Below are 23,530 nucleotides of genomic sequence, written 5' to 3' on the forward strand. Positions count from 1 at the left end.
GAATACTTCCCCACAAAACTCTTAGGTCGCAGGCAACCTGCTCTAGCCTCAAAAAGCAAAGCACTGCCCTTAGAATTATCGTAGAAATTTTTCTTTCTGATGTTCAATTTCTCAGCCCTGTGCATCTCTAACGACTTTTTAGCTTCCATTTTTTCCCTCCATTTATTCGTTTCAATCTGCCTTGCCTCTTTTTTGGTTACCTTGGCTGTTTTGGATTCTCCACTGTTCTTTCGGTATTTCATCGTTAGCCTTCTAGTCTTCCTTAACCACTGCGTGTCCATGCCTTTCAAGTATTGGTACCTAAGAACCTTAGCTGCCCACCTTCGTTGATCCATTGCCCTCAACCTCATTTCAAAGCAAATTTTACTCTGAGCTTGTCTAACTTCAAACGACGCCCAGCCCTTATCTCCCTGAACTGCTTCGTTAGTGGTTTTTTCATGCGCACCTAAGGCCAAATGTCCTACCGTCCTTTGGTTTACTTCAAGGCCTGATAGAACGTCTGACTTTAAGCAGTGTACCGCATTCGCAAACGTGAGACCCGGAACCATTACTCCTTTCCACACTCCTCTCAATACTTCATATTTGTTATACCCCCACAGAGCTATATGCTTCATTATAGCTGCGTTTCGCTTTCCCTTATCCTTAGGTTGCTCCTCGTGAGTTCTTAAGTAGTTATCCCCTTCGTTTATCCACACTCCCAAATATTTATACTCCTTCACTCTAGGTAATTCGCCTTGCTAGATAGACACTAAGTCCGTGGTAGCGTCATTGAAAACCATTATTCCTGATTTTTCTGCAGTAAAATTTAAACCGAGATCGGTGGCTTCCTGGCCGCTAACATTTATTAGCCGCTGCATATCGGTTTGGTTATCAGCTAAAAGAACAATGTCATCTGCGTATAACATTCCCTTAATGTGCAGTTGTACCACTTCGCCTTGCTGCATATGGGTCAGGCTAAACCCTACTTGACTTTCTTCCAGTTTCTTTTCTAACCCTGCCATGTAAAGAATGAACATTATTGGGCTGAAAGGGCATCCCTGTTTCAGTCCCCGAATGATGTTCACCTGCTGGGCGCATTTCTGTCCTTTCCAAGTAAGGTGCGCTCTATTGTCTTTGTAGATTGCTATAAGGAACTGTAGCAACTCGTCATCTAATCCCTGGAGTTTCAGCATCCTCCATAGCCGTTCTCTGTTTACGCTGTCATATGCCCCTTTAATGTCCAAGAAGGTAATCCATAGTGGTCTATTCTGTGTTTTCGCAATTTGAATGCATAGTGTTATCACGAACAAATTGTCATCCAGTCGCCTGTCTTCTCTAAATCTATTCTGCAGTTCCCCAAGTATATCATTTTCTTCTATCTATGCATGAATTTCTGATTTTATCGCCTGCATTACGAATCTATACACCACTGACGGTACTGTGAGTGGTCTGTATTAATCAATGCTAGCTTTGTCTCCTCTGCCTTTATATAATAAATTTATCCTACTTTCTAGCAAGTCCTCTGGTATTTGTTTGGTTTCTATCACCTTATCTATTGCCCTCATAAACGATTCCTTACTTATAGGTCCAAGTAGGTTGATCAGTTGCATTGGTATTCCGTCTGGGCCCACTGCTGTCGGGAAGGAAACCTTTTGCTCCGCTTTTTTCCAATCAAAGTTGCTCAAACTTATTTCCCTTTACGCAGTCTTCTGTGGCGCTCATGTTAACGGTGCAGGTTTTCGTACCACTATTGTCCTGAACTTCTCTCTAATCACTCGATGAATATGCGCCAATGCGTGCTCTCCTTCTAAATGTTCCCCCTCCTCATCAATCAGGAATTTTTGATGGTTATCGTTTTTTGAGCTTAGTAATTTTACAAGGTTCTAAAACTTCTTGGATGCGCTTTTGTCCTTCTTCCCTATTTCTGCCATCCATTGCTCGCTTTTCTGCTTGATCTTTGCTTGCACCATTTTCTGCACTTCTAGTTTTTTTCCCCGGTAGATAACCCATTTCTACTTCACTACCTCCGGTTCCACACCAGTTCTTTTTGCTTCTCTATGTTCTCTCGACGCCTTTCTTCGCTGGTCAATAGCCTCTTTTATTTCCTTATTCCACCAGCTTCTCGGCTTTCTCTTCCCTTTCCATCGGTTTCGTTGCTTTGCTTCATTATTCTTACCCTTTATGAACGCAATCGTTTCGTCGGAATCCCAATTTTTGCCTGGGTATTTATTGATTTCATCTTTCTCAATCTCTCAGCGATGATCTTTAACTGCTCATTATTCAAATTAGTTCCTCCTATTGTACCTTATTCTACATTTATACCCGGGTTGCGCCTCCAAAGTGCAAGCTAAACCGCTTGTGGTCGCTTTCTAAGCTGTCTGTTCCATTTTCATCTTTCCTCATTTCCCGCAGCCTTCCGTATACTGTCTCGATACTTAACTGTAGTCTTTGCTGGACTGTCTGTTACCGCTTTCCCACGTTATTTGTTCGTCACACTTGCTTTCCGTGTTTACTATTACAAGCCGGTTTTCCTGACTTAGATCTATCACTAGAGAACCGTTGAGGTCTGTGTATCCATCCAAACATTCTTTATGGGCATTCATATCTCCAACTATGATTATTTCGCCCGAATCTTTGAACTCGTTTATATCTCTTCTCAAACAGTTTACCATTTCCCCATTTTCCTCCCTAGCACTACTTCTGGTCCACAGATACACCACTCCTGCCATGTATTTTCCCCCTCTGTGGAGCCTCTAACCCATAGATGCTCTTTACAACTTTCATGCACTCTCTGCCAGTCGGTCCCTTGTTTAATGAGCATGCCAACACCTCCCCCTTTCTTCATTCATGTGGTCCTGTTGCAACCTTCCCAGACATAATTGTCTATGATTGGTGGGGCTTCTAGGTCCTGGAGATGAGTCTCGGCTAAAGCGTACACGTCTAATCCTTCCCGTTCAAGTTGATTTTGAATTTCCACACACTAATCTGGCTTTCTGCCTCCCTGCATATTTATGCAGCTGATTAAATATTTATTGTATTTGCTATTCCCTTTCGGCTTACGTGGTCTGTTTTTGGCTTTTACAAAATTGTTTGCTCCATTGTTTCCACTTAAATCGCTTTTGTCAACACTCTAGTTGCGTCTGTAGGTTCTCCGTTTAGCTCTAGGCCTGGCTGCCTCCCAGCGTTAAGTGGGCATGTGTCCCTTGCTTCCCCTTTGTCTCCTAGTATGCCTTCCTTAGCTGCGCGGGGCCCCCTAAAAAAGCTATCGCTTTCCAACCTAAGCGCCACCCCAACTTCTTTCCTAGCCTGGGGCTGAAGTGAATCCCGTCCCACTGAAAAGCTTGCCTATATCCGGTGCTGCACACTACCCTGTTCACGTCTATCACTTCAAGCCCAAGTTCCCTGCCGCACCTCACGATCTCGCTGTTAGCAGCGAGTACGGCCCGTTCTGTGTGCACGCCATGCTTCATCACCTCCGGCACGGTGCAGACTGCAATGAGCACATTTGGGGCCGTCGCCCGCAGGTCCTTTACCCCCTTCGCTATCTCCTGGCCAAGTTTGCCCTCCTCTCTCTTTAGAACATCGTTAACCCCCGCGGCAATCACCACAAGGTTTCTCGCTTTACTAGACAAGGCCAGCTGCACCTTCGCTGCAGTCATCACCATCTGCATCGTTTGACCTGGGAAACACCCCACCTCTACCCGCTTCTCCCCCTTTACCCTTTCCACTATGGCAGCGCTGCTCCTCTTCATGTTCGAGTCACCCGCAATGATTACCACGCTATCGTCTGCCACGTGCCGCTCTTTACTGGTACCCGGCTTATCAACTGGTTTTGATGTCCTATCTTGCAGCACGTGGGAGTAGCTGTTGCCTTTCGTTGATTCCGACCCCGGTGTCACCTCGGTGCATGCCTCCGCTTCACTGCAAGGGCCGAGGTATTCGTCATTTGTTGGCGAAATGACGCTCCTTTCTAGCTTCCCCTCAGCTGCTTCTAACTTTCCCTCAACGGCCCTACGTTCATCGCGTTCGTTACTTATCTCTGCCTCCACTTCTGCAACCCGCTTAGCTAACCCCGAGTTATCCGCTTCTACGCGTTCTAGCCGCGACACCACTACGCATAACCGACACGTACCTGCCCCTTCGTCTGCCTCGCCATCATCCCGCTGAAACTCCTTTGGGTCTACCTGCCGCAGACAGCTACCACACTGTACGAGCTTTCTACGCGTCATCTCGGCTGAAAAACCCGACACAAGAAGAAAGAACCGTGCAGGTAAATACTCATGTTCGGCTGTCCTCCGCTGTCTCGGCCGTTTAGCTGTCCTTCACTGTGGAAACACGCTTTTGTTGTCGGAGCACCAGAAAAGCACGTCCGAACAGGTCGACTGCGCACTGAGCAGTCCAGTGCCAGTGCGTATTCGACCAGAGTTGTGGCCCAAATCACCTTTCTATTTTTTTTCGATTGGTCACTTATATCGAAATACAGCTTATAACAAAATATTTCGCCGTCCCGTTGACTTCGTTATAACAAGAGATTACTCTATCTGGTATCAGCCGTAGACGGTGTTGTTCTACGTGTTTTCTTTGTAGTATTGCTCCACGTAGTTCGTAAAGACAGAAATGGCAGTAAAACAAGCCGATGAACTGTTTTTCCATGTTCACACTTTTGCGAAATGATCATTAAACGTAGATATCTACGACCACACTGATTCTTGCCCCCACTGGTATGCCTTGTGCAATAGTTGTTCACCGTACATCTAGTTTCCAACCTAATGCGTGTAACTGTTCAATGTGTTTTGTTTTGTTTCTCTGCTCGTATTCAAACCCCATGCATGTATATATAGCAATAAAAGTCAGTCGTAAATATCATTATCCACATGAACTAGTACTGAAATAAATACCATGTGAAAAAAAGATTTCTTAATGTCAGCGCACGTGGTTCCCACTGTAGAGGCGCAGCTTTCTATTATGTATGTACTCAATTATTTCTTTACGCGGTTTATTTAGCGGGGGGCCATTTTTAGAACCGACCGCCAGGTTTTTTCGCCCAATGGGACGTAAGGGTTTCGCGTTCAACAATAAATTGGCTGCGTGCACTTTGCTGACTCCCATGTCTGCAAATCCTGTTTTAGAGACCCTGAATTCCGCTGCCTCTGCCACTTAAATGCCTCTATTCTTGCCTGCGCAAACGGGACATAATTAACCCCCCCGTCCGGCTTGTCCGACGATAAACACTGTGGATATTTTGTGAAGACAATGTTAATTTAACTTCGTTTAACTGCTTCCGCACCCTCAAATGGAACAATTTCTTAAAGGGGCCACGAAGAGAACGAACAACTTTTTTTACCTTTAAAGTGTTAGGCTTCCGTACCTCACTCAGCTTTATTCCTGCAAAGAAAGACGTTTTTTAATCGATAAAAACGCAAGAAATACTGACGAACTTTCATATTTCGCGCCCCATCACGTGTTATGAGCGCGAGTGCCGTCATATGGGCCAGCACTAAAAACATAATTTTCAGTGGGTTAGGTGCACGTTAGCATTCAAGTGATTCGATCAAACGGAAATAGCGGCCCCGCTACAATCGTGCAGTCATGTGTCCTGGCGATTGATTAGTTCGGCTGCCGTCAATTGCCCAAACAAGATTCCGTGACGCCATTGAAAAGTTGCCGGAAAGTGGCATGGGAGTCTCCACAGCTCCACATGTTTTCTTTATATCTCCTTTATTTTTTCGAAGCTTGCGATGAAATCACTGTCACTTTTATCAGGACAAAGCAGTCTTTCTAAAGAACCAAACTTGTGTATTGTCTTCATGGCTCCTTTAATGTGGGACGGCAACTGTCAAATTATGGCGAATCACGGCCGCCTTGGGAGCAGTTATAGGATATTTCACCTAAACGGACCTACTACTTCACCTCACTGACTAGACAGAGTCACTGTTAAATATTTATGATGACTCTGGTTGTCACTGAGCGGTAGCTGATTTTACGGTTGCGTAAAATTAAGACAGACTGATCATGTGGGACCTGGGGTGCTGCTTTGAGGCGGAAGCACGGGTAAAAGCATTTTTGCAATTTTATAAAAAAGTGGCTTTAAAAGTTTGCTAGGTTTTAAAGCAAAGTAAATTAAACATTTATATTCTAATAAAAGAACACCGCAATATTAAAAGATAGACTTACGGTGTACCTTTTTGTGGCACTGCGGTTTTACTCTTTAAAAGTAATTGGTTATGGTTATTATTTTTTGTTTGCGGAAGATAACTACACAGTGAAAAGTTTGCAACCAAATGAAGAAAAACATTACCAGTCAGGTGTATTAACTATTCTACATCATTCACGGAACATTAATCAGTTAGCTACATGTAACCTTGCACACTCAGAAATCTTACGTTCATCAAAATAATGGAGTGCACGTACGCTTCGCCTTCGGGAGTGGAACGCAGCAGTCAAGCAATGGAAGCTCTGGATACGCTACTGGTGGTCGTAGTAGACGACCACTCAAAGACCGCCCGCACTGGTAGACGACAATGGTATCATGGCCTACGTGTTTCTCAAAATCCGGGTTGGTCGGACTCCCCGCTGTGCTGCTTCAACGATGACATCCCGAACAACGCTCCCCTGTGGTGTGACTGCATTCGGCGGATATTTACGTCCTGCGGTGTGGCTCGCACATATCCTACCCTATTAAGGAGCCGTGAATTAGGAGCCAGCCGCCAGCTGACAGCTTTTATGCCTAACCAGCTCCTTAATAGCTTCGCTTCAACCTAAACCACTGCGCACATTCGCTATTAGCGCCGACCCATCCGTCAGGGTATTTGTTTTTTTTTTGTGCAGGATTTGGTAATACTACGCGTTGCTCTTGAAAGAAAAAGCGACGAAGACGACCCCACTATGATTGCCCCGCACTGCAGGATAATTCCCGATTTGAGAGTTCCAGGCCAACAATTTGTGGATTTAAGCACGTTGCTGCAGCAGGATTGCCACGTTCACATATTCCCTTCGCTTGCACTTTGAGCAAGGCTATTATTCGAGTGTGCATTGTTGCAGGACTAAAAGGTGTGAGGTCTGCAGAGTCCACGCCTCGTTTTGCAGTGTCACTTTGGTGTGTCAGCGGAGAGAGCCGACGCTGACGTATTCCTAAGAATCTAGAAATGGATGTTCAATAATTTTTTATTAAAACTAAGTGAACCAAACAGTCCCATGGATTGCATAAAGCTTCAAAAGCTAACCATACTTAGCCACTCGCGATTAGGCTATTTAAAGCATTTATGCGTTAAAACCTTAGCAGCTCGAAACAAATTGCCTGCGTGAGACTGCCGTAATTTCCTCCATGTCAGAAGTAAGACGGGGAAGCATTTCCTGTTTACATTTACCTTATTTGGCTCAAGAGATATTTACGTGTGGAATAAGAGAAATGTATAATAAATTTCTTACAATGCTTTATTCATGCTGCCAACTCATTAGGTGAAAACACAATAATTCCAGCCAGTGAAGGGAGAGACAACTGATTTTTGTCCAGTATTTGTTCTCTAGCTCATATGAAAGCCAGCGTTTTATATAGCCCGGTAACCACAAGCAAGTTAGAAACAAATTGGCGGAAATAATTTTAGTTTGGCACTAAACTTTCCAAAATCCGAGGGGTGGCGGTCCCCAGCGTCGAAACTTACACTACTATATGCGTCCCTGTCACGTCACCTGAAAACCTTGCCGCTACTAAAACTGCTGAAACGCTTATTAGTACTGAAAACCTTTTACAACGAACATTTGTATAATTTTAAATTGTATGTTTTGTTTTAAACATTCATTACATTCTTTTGAAAATTTTTAAGCGGCGCTGCTTTCGCTTGCTTTCGGAGAGCATATGCCAGCTGCCACGACCACTGGCGCAATATGGTGGCTTGATTGTCTGCTCCTCATGACGTCTTCGTTGCATAAGCATCCCTTCCTCTCACTGTGCAGTGACGAGTTGCGCGAATTATCGCGCAACTCAAACATGTCGTTCCAGATCTTGCCAGTCGACATAAACAGGAAAAGGCAGTGGGAAGCGGCTCTGAGCTACCAATTGTCGCCTTACAAACGTGTCTTCCCTGCTCATTTTCGCGTCTCCGATTACTACTGTCCGGAGAAAAACGAGCGGACTAGAAAAAACTGAAGGGCGATGCTGTGCCGTCCGTTACCCCTTTCCGGACCCTTGACAAGGTAAGAAAAGGTTCTTTTTATTATATGTTTAACATTTGTTTAACATCGAGCGAATGACTGCTTTTATTCAAGGTTGCGCAGCATAGAAACTACCGTGCAGAAAAGCCATTGGTACTTACTTAGGCAAACACAATTTTCGTAGTTGAACTTTCGAATACCCGGCGCAGCTTATGCAACGACGGAGTGCTCGGTAGCGCAATGCACTCCGTTCTAAAACGACATCTGTACAGACAGAATCGCGCACAGGGTCGAAGCACGAGCAGCGCACTACCAAAAAAAAACACTCGATTTGCTGCAACAACAGTCTTTGTGGCACCGAGAATTTTAAACTATGCAAAGCGAATTACATGTGCCGGTTGGTTTCAGTTATTTTTAATGGCTTTTCTGCAGCACCTGATAACTTGCGGATAAATGATCACTTCATACGTTCACTTCATTTCATAAAGATTCATAAGTTTTCTGAATGTGCAGGAGCTACCCAGCAGCGTAGGCGATGGCACCGTTCTGGAGATGACAGACGACGACGTGTGGGTGGACGACGTCGTAGCCAATTTCGTCAACAGTTCCAGCCTTACCAACTGTGCAGACAGCTCTGAACTGGTAGGCAGCATGAGATGTACATGGGTTCTGCTATTCTGTACTAACACAGAGAGCCAACCTTCATAACCTACCGTAGCAAAGTTTTGTTCCGTCACTTTAGCTGTTTGTTTATTTTGTGAATAATAATTGATTAATAATTGAAGATTGAATGATTGATATCATTATTAATTATTACCGCCATTTTAAATTTTTCTGTGTTTTATACTGCAATGATCACAAAGGCTGTGGTTTAAGATGCATGTTGTTTGGCTGCAAAAATTATGAATGAGGAGGGAGAGAAATAGAGAGACAGAATAAATGATTCAAGGAGGTGGGCTTGTAATAAAGCTTGCCAGAGGCATCCACAGTTTAAGATGCTTTGAGTGCGGGAGGCATTGACAGCCCTCTAGGCCAGCCGAAGCTGGTAATCGAGGCCGGTGTTCACCAAGGCACTCTCCCAAAGATTGGTAGTAAAATTTGTAGGTTGGAAGGAATCCATGGTGATTGGTCACGCGTGCCTACAACATGGTGTAGCTTTCCTAAATATGTTTAGCCCAAAAACCAAACACGGTACACAAGAAAAGAGCCAGGACAGGCGCTAACCGTAACTTAATTGCCGCAAGCCAGGCGGGGTCAAAGGCATAGTACACCACTCATAACAGGTCTTTAAATCAATGAAGTTGTCGCCATAGTTCCGACTTCAAATGTTTGCGCATCTGTTTGAGGAGGCCAAACGACGGGTTCAAGTAACCGTAAAGAGCACTCACATCAGGTGGTATAAGTCCTTTTCGGAGATTGAAGGCGATTAACCTTCCCTGGCACGTTGAGGCAATAGGGCTGCAGGCAAGCGCAGCAGGGAACGGATACAAAGGAGCCCTCAGAAAGTGACAGGTAAGTTAATTAACAAAACTTGTCGGGGGACCAGTTGGTTTATAATTCTTAAATATGTTTGGTTCATGAATCTTAAATATAAGGCCTGCGAGCCAGGCCTTTGTCTCGCCTTGCTCGCGGTCATTAAGTTACGGTTAGCGCTTGTCCTATCTCCTTTCTTGTGCACGGTCTTTGGTTTTTGCGGTAAATTTATTTAAGACTCATAAACCAAATAGAACCCCAAACAAGTTTTGTTAAATGGGGTAGCTTGCGGGTTCTCTGCAAAAGCATCCAATAATGTAATGATTATAAGGTGGAGGCAGATAGGATGAGGGAATGTGTTTGTTTGTAGAGCGCGTAAATGGTTTTCGTGCTCTGGTGGTAGAGGTTTGTGTGTGTGGAACGAGGGGGACAAGTGTCTGCTGTGTCTTAGAGCTCTTTGGAAGTTGTTTCAGGTTAAGCTTGCACTCATTTTTCCCATGGTTTGATGACTGCGTTCATACATTGTCTAGATATGCAGGGCGTCCCAAACAGTTCAGCTGATGGTAGCGTCTTGGAGCTGGACGACGTTGCTCGATGCCTGGCCGTCGGTCACAGCTTCAGTGGCTCTGCACACACCTCTGAACTGGTACGTCGTGGTCGAATAAGAAAATGGCTCTTTGTGTGCTGGCACAGGTGCAGTGTTGTGTGGAATCGCGAGAGTGGGGAGTCTCAGTGTATCACATGCCCAGGTGGATGCACTTGTTATACATTCGTATTTTTATTTCTTCCAGGCAGAGTCATGTGGTGACTACATCTACGCTGTTCAAAATGGGCTGTCGGAAAGCAGTGCTCAGTACACATGTAGAGGTAAAGAACTAAAGTTTAAATGTCAGCATGAAATGTTTCCTGTGGTTTACATGCAAAGCTGATGTGGATGTGGTGCCTTTCAATGCAAAGCTTGCTAGCTCTACCAGCCAACGGTTCTTTCGTGGCGTGCGGGACAACAAACTCCCAACGCGGCGAAAGCGGCTGGGAGGGGGGGGGGGGTTCTCTCATGGAGCATACTAAAGATGGCGCAGTGAATTTACCCAGCATTCCCTGCTCGGAAGTGCCTGCTTGCCGGCGGCGGCGGCGTCGACTTTGTCGTCTGCTTTATCTTCGGTCGTTGTGGGCTTGTTTTGTTTGAGCTTTGTGTCCATTGCGCGGCTTAACTTGTTTGACAGCACCTCCAGGGTAACCCGCACCCCACGGAATCAAGTGGTTGTACGGAAAACATACCTTACGTATTGGTTTGCACAGTGGTAGAGAAACGCTACTTTTTCGCACTGCTTGCCCCGAATGGGACTCCGTTTTCTAAATTGGTGAATACCAATGCGGTTGTGCGTTACAAAAGCTAACAGTAGGAACTGGTTCTGATAAATGGTGGTTATGAAAGTTCCCTCTGCTTTCTCGCAATTCTCAAACTTATAAACTAGCTAGTTTAAATTGGTATTAAATTGGAATCCCTAAGCTCACGTGCCGGACCTTCACCGCGTAGATTGAAGCCAATTTTTTATGCTGAACTTTGTATATTTCACATTGGGAATGAAGATAAAGTTGTAGCTAAAGCAATGTCTTGCTCTTATCTTGAGTGGCAGAGCCCTAGGCAGTACACATGAATTTGTACAGTCGGTAAAAGGCTTGTCCATAACACTCGAGCAGCGTGCTCCAGATTACATGGGAGACACCTAGTGATAACTCCTGGTTCGAGATAGGTAGAATATGAGCATTCGCGGCCCGTATCAGCGTGATGGCTGTGTACCTGCTCGCTGTTCCCGTCGCCTTGACTTCCACACCTTCTTTCGCCGTGTGAAGCACTGCATGTCTGCGGTGCCGGGCCGGGGAACGAAAGGGGAGATTACCTGCGCTAGCGTGCTATTCTGCATTAGCTTTGGCGCACAGCTGTTCACTGCGTCATCGTTCCGCCAATACGCTGCATGAGTACTGCGTGCACCACTATCCGGTGTCGGAGCTTGGCTTTCCACGTCACTGCTGACGGGCCAACGCCACAATACCTAATGCACTGTGCAATGCCGGTAGCGATGCGTTTTCGGCAATGTTTGTTAGTTTTCTTGTATACAGAGAAAAAACAACTCCTGTTTAAATTCCGTATTGCGCTGCGAAAATTAAGCGGCGTCGCACGTAATTAAACGCAGCCAACGCTGTACTAACAATCGGTAGTCTCCACTTTTGTTTCCCGGCCCGAAAGCGCAGGCAGCGCTTCTCACGGCGAAAGAGGGTACGGAAGCCAAGGCGACGGGCACAACGAGGAGGGAAATAGCCATCGTGCTGATGCGGGTCCCGCATGCTCACATTCTACCGGTCTCAAACCACGCGTTATTACTAGATGTCTACCGCGCAGTCCGGAGCACGCCGCTTGCTCCTTACAGACAATTGTTTTGCCGACTGTACGTTTTCACTGACATGCATCGAGGCCTAGCGCGATTAGTCTGGTCACCCAAATATTAGGGACCACTACAACTCCCAAAATCGCAATTCTAAAAAAACAGCATTCTAAAGAGAGTTGAAGGTACAAAATAATGTTGCCAAGATTGGAAACTCAAATGCATGCTTTGGTTCCTCTAGGTACACAGGGGGATCGGCTGCGGCAGGTCGACCGTAGGAGTGTTGCCGTGCAGACCGACAGCAGTATCGAGCAACGGAAATGCTGCAAATGCACTTGCGATGGCAGCAAAGCTGAGCCGCTTCCCCCCGACTTTGCACGCTTAATTGCCTCAACGCCAGCACACAAAAGGTACAAGCAGCTGGATGTGTCGACATCATCTGCCTCTTTTTGCGAAAGTGCTGCAGAGGACCACGAGGACACGGGCTTCAGGCCATCCCCTGACAACAGCATGCAGGAGTATGTCAAGTGCCTAGACTGTGCAGCATGCCGCTATTATAATGTGTTTTTTGCAGGCACACCACTGAGCTGCCCCATGCTGAGCGGAAATTTGTTGTCTTCGAAAGTGCTCTGCTCAAGTTGTTTGAGAGATGTGCGTAGTGCAGTCAACGGTGCAAGGTCACTACGCACGTCCAGGGCACACTTCTGAAAATCACCGCTAAATGCGGTGACCATTACAAAGTGGGGTACAGCCAGCCTTTGGTGAATGAAATGCCTGCTGGCAACATTCTGCTGTGTGGGCCAGTAATGTTCAGTGGGGCAAGTCTCACCAAGGTGCTGGGCCTGCTGGCGTCAGTAAACATTACTCTGCCATGTAAGACGTGCTATATATGGTTTACCAAAAGAGCTGTCTTGTGCCAGCCATAAAGAAGCCACAAAGAACTGGAATTGTATGGGATTTGTCATTTTACAGGCCTGGAAGGCTGAACAGGCAGACCTTTTTGTCACCCTAAAGGGCGAGGAGTTTCGCCGGCTTGGGGATGGAAGGTGCGACTCCCCTGGCCACTCGGCGAAATACCTCACATACAATTTTGAGAATGCGGAAACATCTAAGGTGGTCCATTCCATTCAGGTGCAAGTTGGAGAGGCTTTGAGCTTTGTTTTTTCTTTCATGAGCCTGCCTGCACCGTGGAAGGCTGCACAAACAGTGCGCTAAGGTTGCATTTTTATTGTGTTCTGTGGTGCAGTCACCAGATGTGAAGAGCAGCTCCCAGATGGAGAAGGCAGGTTTTGTTAAGGGACTTGATGACCTGCGGAGAGCTGACCTCAACATTGCCGCCATCACAAGTGACCCTGCATAAGGAAACATCTGCGGGACCATGAGCCTGAAGTGGAGCACGAACTTGATAGCTGGCATGTCGCGAAGGGTTGGTTGACCAATACTATTTCATCCGGCTCCTTTTTTTGCAGGCCTCGCACTCAAGCACTCAGCCAGCAATGCGAACCATTTGCAACCGGACATATACAAATGCTTGTCATCCTAGACATTCGCCCGACCTCTTGTATGCTTATACACTGTGGTAACATACAAAATCATACCCAGCCATGGAAGAAGAGGGGGAGAGAGAAGTAGAACATAGAGGGAAAATGACCAAAAAAAAGAAAACAAAACAAAAAAACGTATTATAAAAAGACTCAAATAATTTAAAGCTTTGAAATGGAATGAGCTTACTTGAAATGACCATCAGATTGGTTTTTTTCTGTTTTTTTTTTCAGGGCCATTGCAAGATAGCTGATAATCGCAGTAACACCTGAAATCAAGGCCTTTAAACTTAGTGCAGTGTTTCTGAACGATGAGTGTACCGGGGGCTTCTTTTGCGCTAGCAAGAGTGATGGGGGAACCCGCCGAAAACATTGTTGATTCGCAACGTAACGTGGAACACGCAGCAGCTGCAGCTGTAGTGGTCCTTATTTGTATTCAGTTCCAACCTTTATGACTCTTATATGTGTATTTTATTTAGGGTTCTGCGTTTTCGGAGTTTATTTAATCTTGAAAATTTGGAGTTTTCAGGAGGGTCCTTTCAGAGTACACATAATTTGGAGTTTTTTGGATTATTAGGGTACCAGAGTATTGATCTTTAACAAGTACCATGTACAACAGTAAAAGAAATAAAACAGTAGAGATATTTTTATTTGAGAGTCAATATTTTCAACATTTGTGGTGACATCCATTTACAACTTGTAGTATATTCAGGCATATTTTCCTATGTTAGTGTCTGTCACCGCAGCACGCTCCTTCCGACTGGCCACGTGAAAAGGGAGAATGCTCTTCCGACATTCGCACTAGATATGAAAATACCCAGCATATTCAGTGCACAACGTAAGTGGAACGAACAAAAGTGGAAACATGAAAATAGAATAGGAAATGTTTTTCGAGGATGCTATGCAAAGATAAATGGTAGTCTCGTTTTCACTGAATTCGGAGTTTCTAGGATAAATCCGAATTCGCAAAATTTTTACCGGCGAGTGTTTTGCGGATTTTATAGGATTTATCCGAAAACGCAGAACCCTACTTATATTGTACCACGATTTGCTGTTGCGGCTGATAGTACAGTAAACTCTCGTTAACTCGAACTCGCATATCTCGAAATCTCGGTTAAGTCGAAACTTTTTTTCGCCGTGCATTAAACTCCCATAGGTGCTATGTATTTGCCCCCTCTGATCTCGAAGCGTGTTTCGGAGGGGACAGCGGATATCTTGAAAGCTTGACCGGGAGGGCAGAAGGCAAAGTCCACTCCGAACAGGAAAGCAGGGCTCCGAGCGAACGCTTAGCTCTTTCTATATTGCCAGACGCGGTCGTAAAGGGTGAATTTGAAATTCCCGCAGACCCAGCCGTTTCCTATCCGCCTTGTCAAGCAACTGTGGAAGTGATCACGTGTGCGCACCTGCTTGTGACTTTGCGCGGTGGGGCGGCGTGTGCAGCGTGCACCTGTCAGTACGCAACCTAGCCCTTGCATGTGCGAGCTGGTATTCTTTGTTTTCCCTGCGATCTGCGCGCGACGCATCTTGAGTTCGGTTTTGCTGAGTTTGGATTGATTTTATTGATTGTGGGGTTTAACGCGCCGACGCAACGCAGGCGATGAGGCGCACCGTAGTGGAGGGCTCCGGATTAATTTTGACCCCCTGGGGATCTTTACGTGCACCGAAATCTTGTAAACACGGGTGTTTTCGCTTTTCGCCTACATCAGAAAAGCGGCCGCCGCGGCCGGGAATCGAACGCGCGACCTCCTGCTCAGCAGCGCAACCCCTTAGCCACTGAGCCACCGCGGCGGGTCTTGTGCCTTTACTGCGGTAGCTCTCTCGTGCAGTGGAGCTTTTCCTGGCAGCACTGGCTTTTCTTTCACAGTGACATGGGCAAACATTTCCGGTGTATTGCTTAACTCTAAATACTGCTTATCTCGAAAATTTTCCCAGTTTTTACTACTTCGAGGTAACGTGGGATTACTGTAGCCTGAACACCTCTATGCTGCCTTTTGTACATCTGGCTTTTCCTCATAGCTAGCATGTTGTGAAAAAAACCCACCCTAAAACATCTCCGATGCAAAGAAATTTAAACAATTAAACGCAAAAGCCATGGAAGGAAGCCTATTATTACAGTTGCAATCAATGTTTGCAAGCTTTTGTTGCCATCAAGGTTCTGGTGCAATCAAAGGAGAAAAGAACATGGGTAGGGGAGGGGAAAGAGTGGACGAATTTGGGAGGGCCTCGCAGACCTCCGAAATGTTCTTGCAGACCACCTGGGTTCCGTGGACCCCATTAGCGAACCTCTGCTGCGTTCGTGCGTAGCTCATGAAAAAACAATAAATATTAGTGACATTTATTTCACAACAGAAGATGTTTGTTGCTTTGTCTATTCTTATGGTGACATGCGAAATATTTCTTGAACAGACCTTGTCAATAACTAAAAACGTGTGCACGTCATCAGTATCTTTATCACCGTCACTGCGTTCATCTGACTTAGCAAGCTAGGCGTCTTCACTCAGCTGACATCGCATTTTGCCAGTTGATATTGTTCTTTCGTTTCGTTCCCTCCCTCCACCCATCATGAATATTTTGGGATGGGGACAGCCCTTTTGAACACGCTCACCCTTATGTGGCAGTTCTTAAATTTAAAATACCCTATTCCTCAGCCAAGCTGTCTAGTGATTAAAGATGTGTAAATATTTTGAGGTGTTCCAGCAAAAGGTTTAAGGTGGTGGAGAGAGGAGATGTGTGAGGAGTCTTCACCTTTCTCTTTTACTCGATTATTGGGCCTTGAGTACAAACATACCACTGACAGTAGCAGCAGTTGCTTATTATTGCAGAAAATTCCGCAAGCATGAAAACAGGTATTGCTGCTCCATACACTTAATAAAGTATGCATTGTGACATCACCAATTAAGAACACTGAAGTGCGATTGGTGGAACTTCCCCAACTGTTAAAACACAGAGGCAGCAAGAACATGTAAATGTAAAATTAATGTATGTGGGAACTGTAGCTCAGCCCAAGTCTTTGAAAAGCAAAAATGTGCGTTTTTTCAACCACTATAAAATAGTATGCTTCATACCAGGCGGTACGCTTTTTCTCAGTGTTGATGTCATTGCAATGTTTTACCTGGTGGTGCAAATGCAGGCGAGCATGAAATCCTGCCGTACCTATTGAGTATTACCTACTGTAAGCCTTTGTCGATTTCAAAGACTGTGGCTTAGCTAGTCTTCTCTTTTACCTCTCTGGTTTTCCACGAGCTTTTGCTATGGAACGTTTCCAAAACTAATTGGCGCTGTCTTTGAACCATTTGGACTCCAAAAAATCAGGACGCTGCTTCTAAAAGAAAGCAGTGCTCATCCCTTCGTGGCTGGATCCGGAACCTAAAAGCGTAAGGGTTCCGGCTAGTTGGTAATTCAATGTCAACACAGCGCGAAAAAAAACAGACGAACGAAGACGACAGACAAGCTTGTTTGTTGTCTTCGTTCGTCCCTGGTCTTTTTCGCGCTGTGTTGACAAGGATCCGGAACATTTGTAACCACGTTTACTTGTGTGTTGCACTCTCAGAAGGCGACATGACTGTGCGTTTGAACATCTGGGAAAGTAAGTAGCAACCTACACAAAGTAGCAGATACCATTCATTGAGCATTATGGACACCTAATGGTGTAACCCACTTGCTTTTATGGTGATAAACCAAGAACTAACCCTTTACAACTCTTTGTAAATTTCGAACTCACATAAAGACTGATGAAACCGTTTTTACCAAGTGCAGCATGAAGGCACAGTAGTTCGTGCAATGCTAGCTGTAAAGGAATTCGTTGAGGGAAACGGGTAACGCTACTGTTGAGGAAGAGGTGTCATATTCGTTTACCGTTTTGTTACGTGTGTGCAATGTATGTTCACACCTGCAGGCCTGACAAGGCGCATCATAAATGTGCACGATGGGCATGAAGGGCCCTTTCACAGATGCCTGCTTGATGAGCTCCCTCCGCACGAGTGGCTGCATCTCGGTGCGAATACATTTACTTACTTCTTATGCTAACAATGCTTTGCCAATGGAGATTGCTTTTTAATGGTGTGCTTTTATTCTCAGAGGGACACCTGCCTACCAAAATCTGGTGAGCATTGTCCTCAACCCACGGCTGCTGAAGGACATTGAACAGCTGTCAACAGCATCACAGACATCTTCCTTAGAGTCCTTCCACTATCTGATAATGCAGTTTGCTCCCAAGTCAACTGCATACACACCAAGTGTCATGCGTTCCAGGTGCAGTGGTGTTAACAGTTTATCTTTGTAAAGCTGCTCTCTCAGTTTGTGCTGCAACGTGGTCTTTTTTCATTCACATCATTGTTGCAGGACACAGCTTGCAGGACACAAAGCAGGAGGCTGAGACACTGGTCGTGGAGACGCCCATTGTCGCATGTTTTTATGTTTACTGCTAAGGATTTTGACCCCTTTTTCAAGGGCAAATCTTTGCAGCAATCTAGGTGGTCGAGGGTGCGAAAAACTTTTCTGCCATTACGACTTGCAGATATTGTTTCATTTTGGTCAGGGTGTGTGTTTGTGAAGCTCGTATTCGTGTTGCTGAGGAAGGTATGAAACAATGGCCCATTCCAGGTCCAGATGTTTCAAGACATCTGTGTGACCGAGTTTGCTCGTGCATCGCATGTGACTTGAGCAATGAGAGCACAAAGGAATTAATAAGACTGGATGGCTTGCCGTCCCATTCTATTTCCTGCTCCCTGTTCTATTCTTAAATAGTTTTTGGGCAGCTACTTAGGTGAAAAAACTTTAGCCTGTATATCTGTCCCTCAATTCATCCTTCTGGCCAAAAGTTGAAACAATTTGGCAAAAAGAAGCACTAGGTGTCTGTGTGTCTACATTTGTTTGTTTGAGGTGCGAGGCAATTGTGTGCGGGTTTGTTCGTTTGCTCGTATGTTCGCTTGTATTCATTTGGCGCTGCGCGTGCTCTCACTTGGCAGGTCACCATTTCCCATTTTGAATTTCATATCCTTTCTGTTGTAATGCAGCGGCTGCGTTTAGTGTGTACTCCTGGGTTATAGGCACGTTGCAAATTTCTAAGTGTGCAGGTTGTGCTTAGCCTTTTGCTACGCTTCAATTCTCCACCAAGAACGGATACAGCTACCCCCAATTTCAGACCATCTACCAAGATTGAATGATGTTGTGGAATGGGTGGTCACAGCATGGTGTCCGTTGAGAATTTATACCCATGTTCGAAATTCTACGTTACCTCAGCTTCCTGGACATCCACTTTTTCAAGTTGAATGGCTTTTGTTTTGTAAAGGTTCAGTACTTGTTTGTATCAGTAGTGCATACCAAAATAATTATTTATTTAAAGAACACGAATGAATTAGAACACTAAATACACTAAAGTAGTCAAATGCTTTCAAGCTACTTGCCTGTGGTCTGGTTTGTGTATAGTCACACATGTTCGTAAAACATACATTAGGCACAGAATATCTGTGAGGAGGCGGTAAATGGGCTTCCATCGACAGTTTTTTATTAGGCAAATGCACCTCTTTATAAGTCGTGGTCAAAAAGTTGAGCTTGAACGCGACCAACAAACAAAAAAGCACAAGCATAGTTTTCAGAAAGAAGGGTGATGCATGTGTCATAGTGATGTCAGTGGTGCTTTTTAGAAGCTGAGATATTTTCATTTTGACATGTTGCATTTATTGTGTGGCTTGTTTTAATTCTTGGTTTCTTGCAAGATTGCTTGACATTCATTCCTTATTGGAAATGGAAATGGCTTTTAACATTTGGTAGGAGTGCACATGAGGTGTTCCATGCTGTATTGTGTGCTTTTATCCACACTTGTCAGTCAAATGCTCAAAGGAGCCTTCATAAGAGTTGCAGCTTGATCTGGTTAAAACATAACTTCACAAGAAGGTGACAGCAAAACAGACGGTACGGAACAAGAAGACAAACACATGCGCTTACAATCGACCCATGAGGTTTATGAATTGGGGCGCCAGCTATATACACACTGGTCAAACCCGGAAGAACAAGAAAAATAAAAGGGGGGGGGGGGGTAGCATGATGGAGGATAACAGCAGCAATTCATTTTTAAGCTCAGTCATGTCAACCATCCAAGTCGCATTCATTTTGGGCCACACATGCAAGTTTCACAGACAAATAATTTCTTTTTCATTGATTTCTCAAACAACATGGAGCCACACTGTTGCCCAGTGTGCAGCGCATTCCGTCTCATCTGTTGCGCGGCTGTTTTCTTCCAAAGCTCTAAGGGGAACATTTTTGTGCTTGTGCTACCATAAGAGAAGCTGAAATGCAGGAAGCTAAAACTACACCTGTGCTAGGCCATGAAAATGAGTGAAATGTTATGTGGCAACCTGATGGACCTTTCTTTCTACGTCTATTTATGCCCCGTTTGATGTTTATATTCTTAAGTTCAAACAGTGTAATGTCGCCCTATGTGGTGGTTATGGGACACTGTTAGCGAACAATAATGCGACCCTGTGGACAATAGAACCGAAAGTTTGCTCTTGCTGCTCTATTTTGTGTTCTTGTTACTGGCCATTGGAAAACTCACCTCCGCTCCTTGTTTCATGTTTTTTTATGCCGAGACCTTCTCTCCTCATTCTAATAAAAGTCTCCCATGGTGTTTCTGTGAACATTTTTATGAGAGTTCTGAGCAGTTGCCCATTAGTGTAGGATTTCAAAAGTTCTGAGCAGTTGCCATATAGTGTAGGAATTCAGATTCTGTACTATCTTATTTTCAGGCATATTTCATGCTACCAGATCACATTTGAAAAGTTTTTTTTTTCAATCAAGAACATTTATTTTAGAGGCGCTGGAAAAGCTCCACGGCTAATGGCTGCTCTACAGAGCTTGCCAGAACTGCTCTTCAGAGCTGCTCTACAGAGCTACACTAGCGGCGGGTATTGATCACCTTGATAGTTTTCAGAGGGAAACATTTCAATAATTCGATGGACCGCGCAGGAGGGAATAACTTTTCGGATGCCGACGCCGAGGTATCCCCAGATCAACCTCGTGAACTACCTGTAGGCAGTGTGCCTCTACTTCCTGAAACAAAAGCAGTGTAGGAATTCCTGTTCTCTGAGTTGCTGGATTACTCTTTAAAATTGTACAGACCTGTGTTCGTCCTCGACTCCATAGTCTTCACCGTTCAGACGAACGTCGAGGTAGGCCACTAGCAGGACTACCGGGTCGAGGCAGAGTATGGCATAGTATGGATCGTAGGTCACGCACGTCTCCGTACAATTTTGCAGTACTTTTCGGCAGCAAATGCACTCGTATGCATGTCATTACCACACAGTTATAGCAGCTGCACCTGAAGTTTAATCGATAACGTCAAGCATGTGATATACATCTATTGTGAAAACATGGTGGCCTGCATATGCTTACCAGTCGATACTTTGAAGACGCGCAGGATCTGGCGATGGCGGTCCGTCGTCAAAATCAGGCTCGCTGTCGCTTTCGTCTGATGATAGCTGTTTCTCGTGGCGCATCGCATACAGGATTTAATTTTTGTTGTTGCATAATTTCCGGCATCCTTTTTTCGCGTTCACTCAAGTTGTGTAGCGATGCCATTTGAAAGAGCGGCTAAGCGGCGCAAAACTTCAATCACGTGTAACGAACAGCTGTGTTTCGGTTTCGGAAACTTGGCTTGGCTGTCGGCCTCTTCGCTGACTTACAACGAAAAAAAAGTCGCAGTGCGTGATTAAAAAGCACATAAAGTGATAAAAAAGCCCTCAATTCATAATTTCTTTATCTGTGCACAAGTTTTTATTACCACTTTTCATTTCGCATATAGACAAACGTATGTTGCCGAACTGATGGGTGCCATGGAAGCCAGCATCATTTTTCGAAGGGACACTTACGGCTCGTAGATCTAAAAATTCAGGTTTAAAAAGTTCTAGGGTGCTATCAGCAAAACCGTTTCGGATTAAGATGTTTGAAGTGATGCCCTTTCACTTGGCATAGCGAACGTATACTCCACAAAAATCGGCTGTCTGTAACTTTAAATGAGACACTTCTTCCAGACATTTTTTATTTTACTCACAGACTTTATTCCAGGATAAAGTGATGCAGAGCGGTGCATGTTCCCGATTTGGCATCTGAGATACTTTTGTCGTTTATGAATTAAAGCCTGTGACAGAAAATGGTTGATTTGCAAGCCCTCCCACTCAAGAAAATTAAAAACGCAGCTTTAAATGCGGCGCGACACCACCGCCTATCCACATGACATCCTTAGTGGTTGAACCTCGCAATGGTCTTTTCCTGAACAACATTCTGCGTTTGTCTAAAAGGGAGTGCGCAGCATAGCACAAAGAGCGAAGAAGAGAGTGCGAGCCTTTTCATCTCTGCGAGTGCTTCTGTGGTTGGACGGAGAGGTTAGGGCTCCAAACTATTGTGTAACTGTTGCATTAAATAACTTCTTTAGACGATAAAAACACGCCCTTGTTTCACGGGATGAAAAACAGATGATAGCTGATTGCTTCGGCCTGTTATTAAAGCGACGCTTTCAGCCTGCCTCTAATCTCCTTTGTACTCCACCCGAAACGCACTTCAGGAAAGCCAACTTCGTCTCACAGGGATGATGGTCGTGAGTGAAGCAAACAAAAATAAATTTTTTCTCGCGGTCAGAATTGAACTGGCGACCCTTAAGTTATGAAGGCAACGTCTATCCCATTCTGCCACGCCAGGGGACCCACATCACACCCTTTTACCATTCCCATAAGGTAAGCATCGTGTTACCACGATTTTTGTACAGTATAAATTGGGTCAGCTTGCTTCCGACTGGTATTGTGCATTTGGTGTTTAACTTAAATGTCAACGCTCATTTTAGTTAGACTTTATTTTGGAAAGATAAGCGTTCCCAGTTCCATTCCACAGAGGTGTGGTTGATTGTTTTCTTTGGGTAGTGTTTGTCAGCAAGGTATACGCAGTGTTCAAAATGATTACATTTTAACAAAATCGCAAACACATTTCAAGACAAAACAATTGCTTCCAGTTTCCGGATTAAAACAAGCACACACACATATATTCACAAGCGAGCAGAAGCAGCCAAAATACGGGTTGCGACGCATTGCCAGCAAAAATGTGCCAGCATGAAAGAATCTCTTCCCTAATCAATTCACTTCAACTCAGTTCAGTGTTTTACTTATCTCTCATGACCAATGACCGAACTGAGCAATCACAAATAGCTATTGCGATGAGTAGCTGAACGACTTGTTTACTTGACGAGTAGCCTGATGACTCCGTCCGTGCTAAGCCTTCTTTCTCTGCGTGGCCCTAACAGCAAACATAAGGTTATCGCTCATGGCGCACATAGTGCTCTTGCGATGAACAGCGTTACAGGACAGTCATTCTGGCTATGACCGAGTGTCTGCGCTAAATGACGAGCATAGGGTGAACTCTTTAGCAGCGATTCAAGAAAGCGTATATCGCATCCTTTGCTTGTCTAGCGAAGAACTATATTAGGTAAAAAATGTTCTACATGTATCGTCGTTGTCATGATTGGGCACGGAACCACTTAAAACGCCATTCAAATTACAGATAAAAGCAAGTGGAAATTTATTTAGCATATTCGGACACGTTACTCACTGGCATATTCACAGGGCGTAGTCGGAAAGATTTGCCAGAAACTGGTAAGAAAAACGGAACCCCACTTTTATAATTTGCAGTTTACCATACCAATGTGTATTCAGCATAATGGACTTTCAAAGTAGTACAGTACGTTATCCAAACATATATGCACGGGAAACTACATTGCGGTTACATTAACAGTGAAGCTGTTTAGCAAATCGTAAACTTTTGTGTCCGCAGTTAAACATACTAAGAAATTGCCGAGCGTGCATACGTGAAGTTCTAGCATATATAATAAACCTTACCTTGAGCACTGGTGTCTTCCCAAAAAAGTGAAAAGTTGCAAAAGTCACTCCCATATTCAAGAGCGGTGATCCAGAAAACCCATCAAATTACCGCCCTATCTCCGTGCTAACAACGCTATCT

This window comes from Haemaphysalis longicornis, unplaced genomic scaffold (assembly GCF_048455015.1).
Source record: "Haemaphysalis longicornis isolate Haplotype H1 unplaced genomic scaffold, Haemaphysalis longicornis Haplotype H1 scaffold_13, whole genome shotgun sequence".
Classification (NCBI taxonomy): Eukaryota; Metazoa; Arthropoda; class Arachnida; order Ixodida; family Ixodidae; genus Haemaphysalis; species Haemaphysalis longicornis.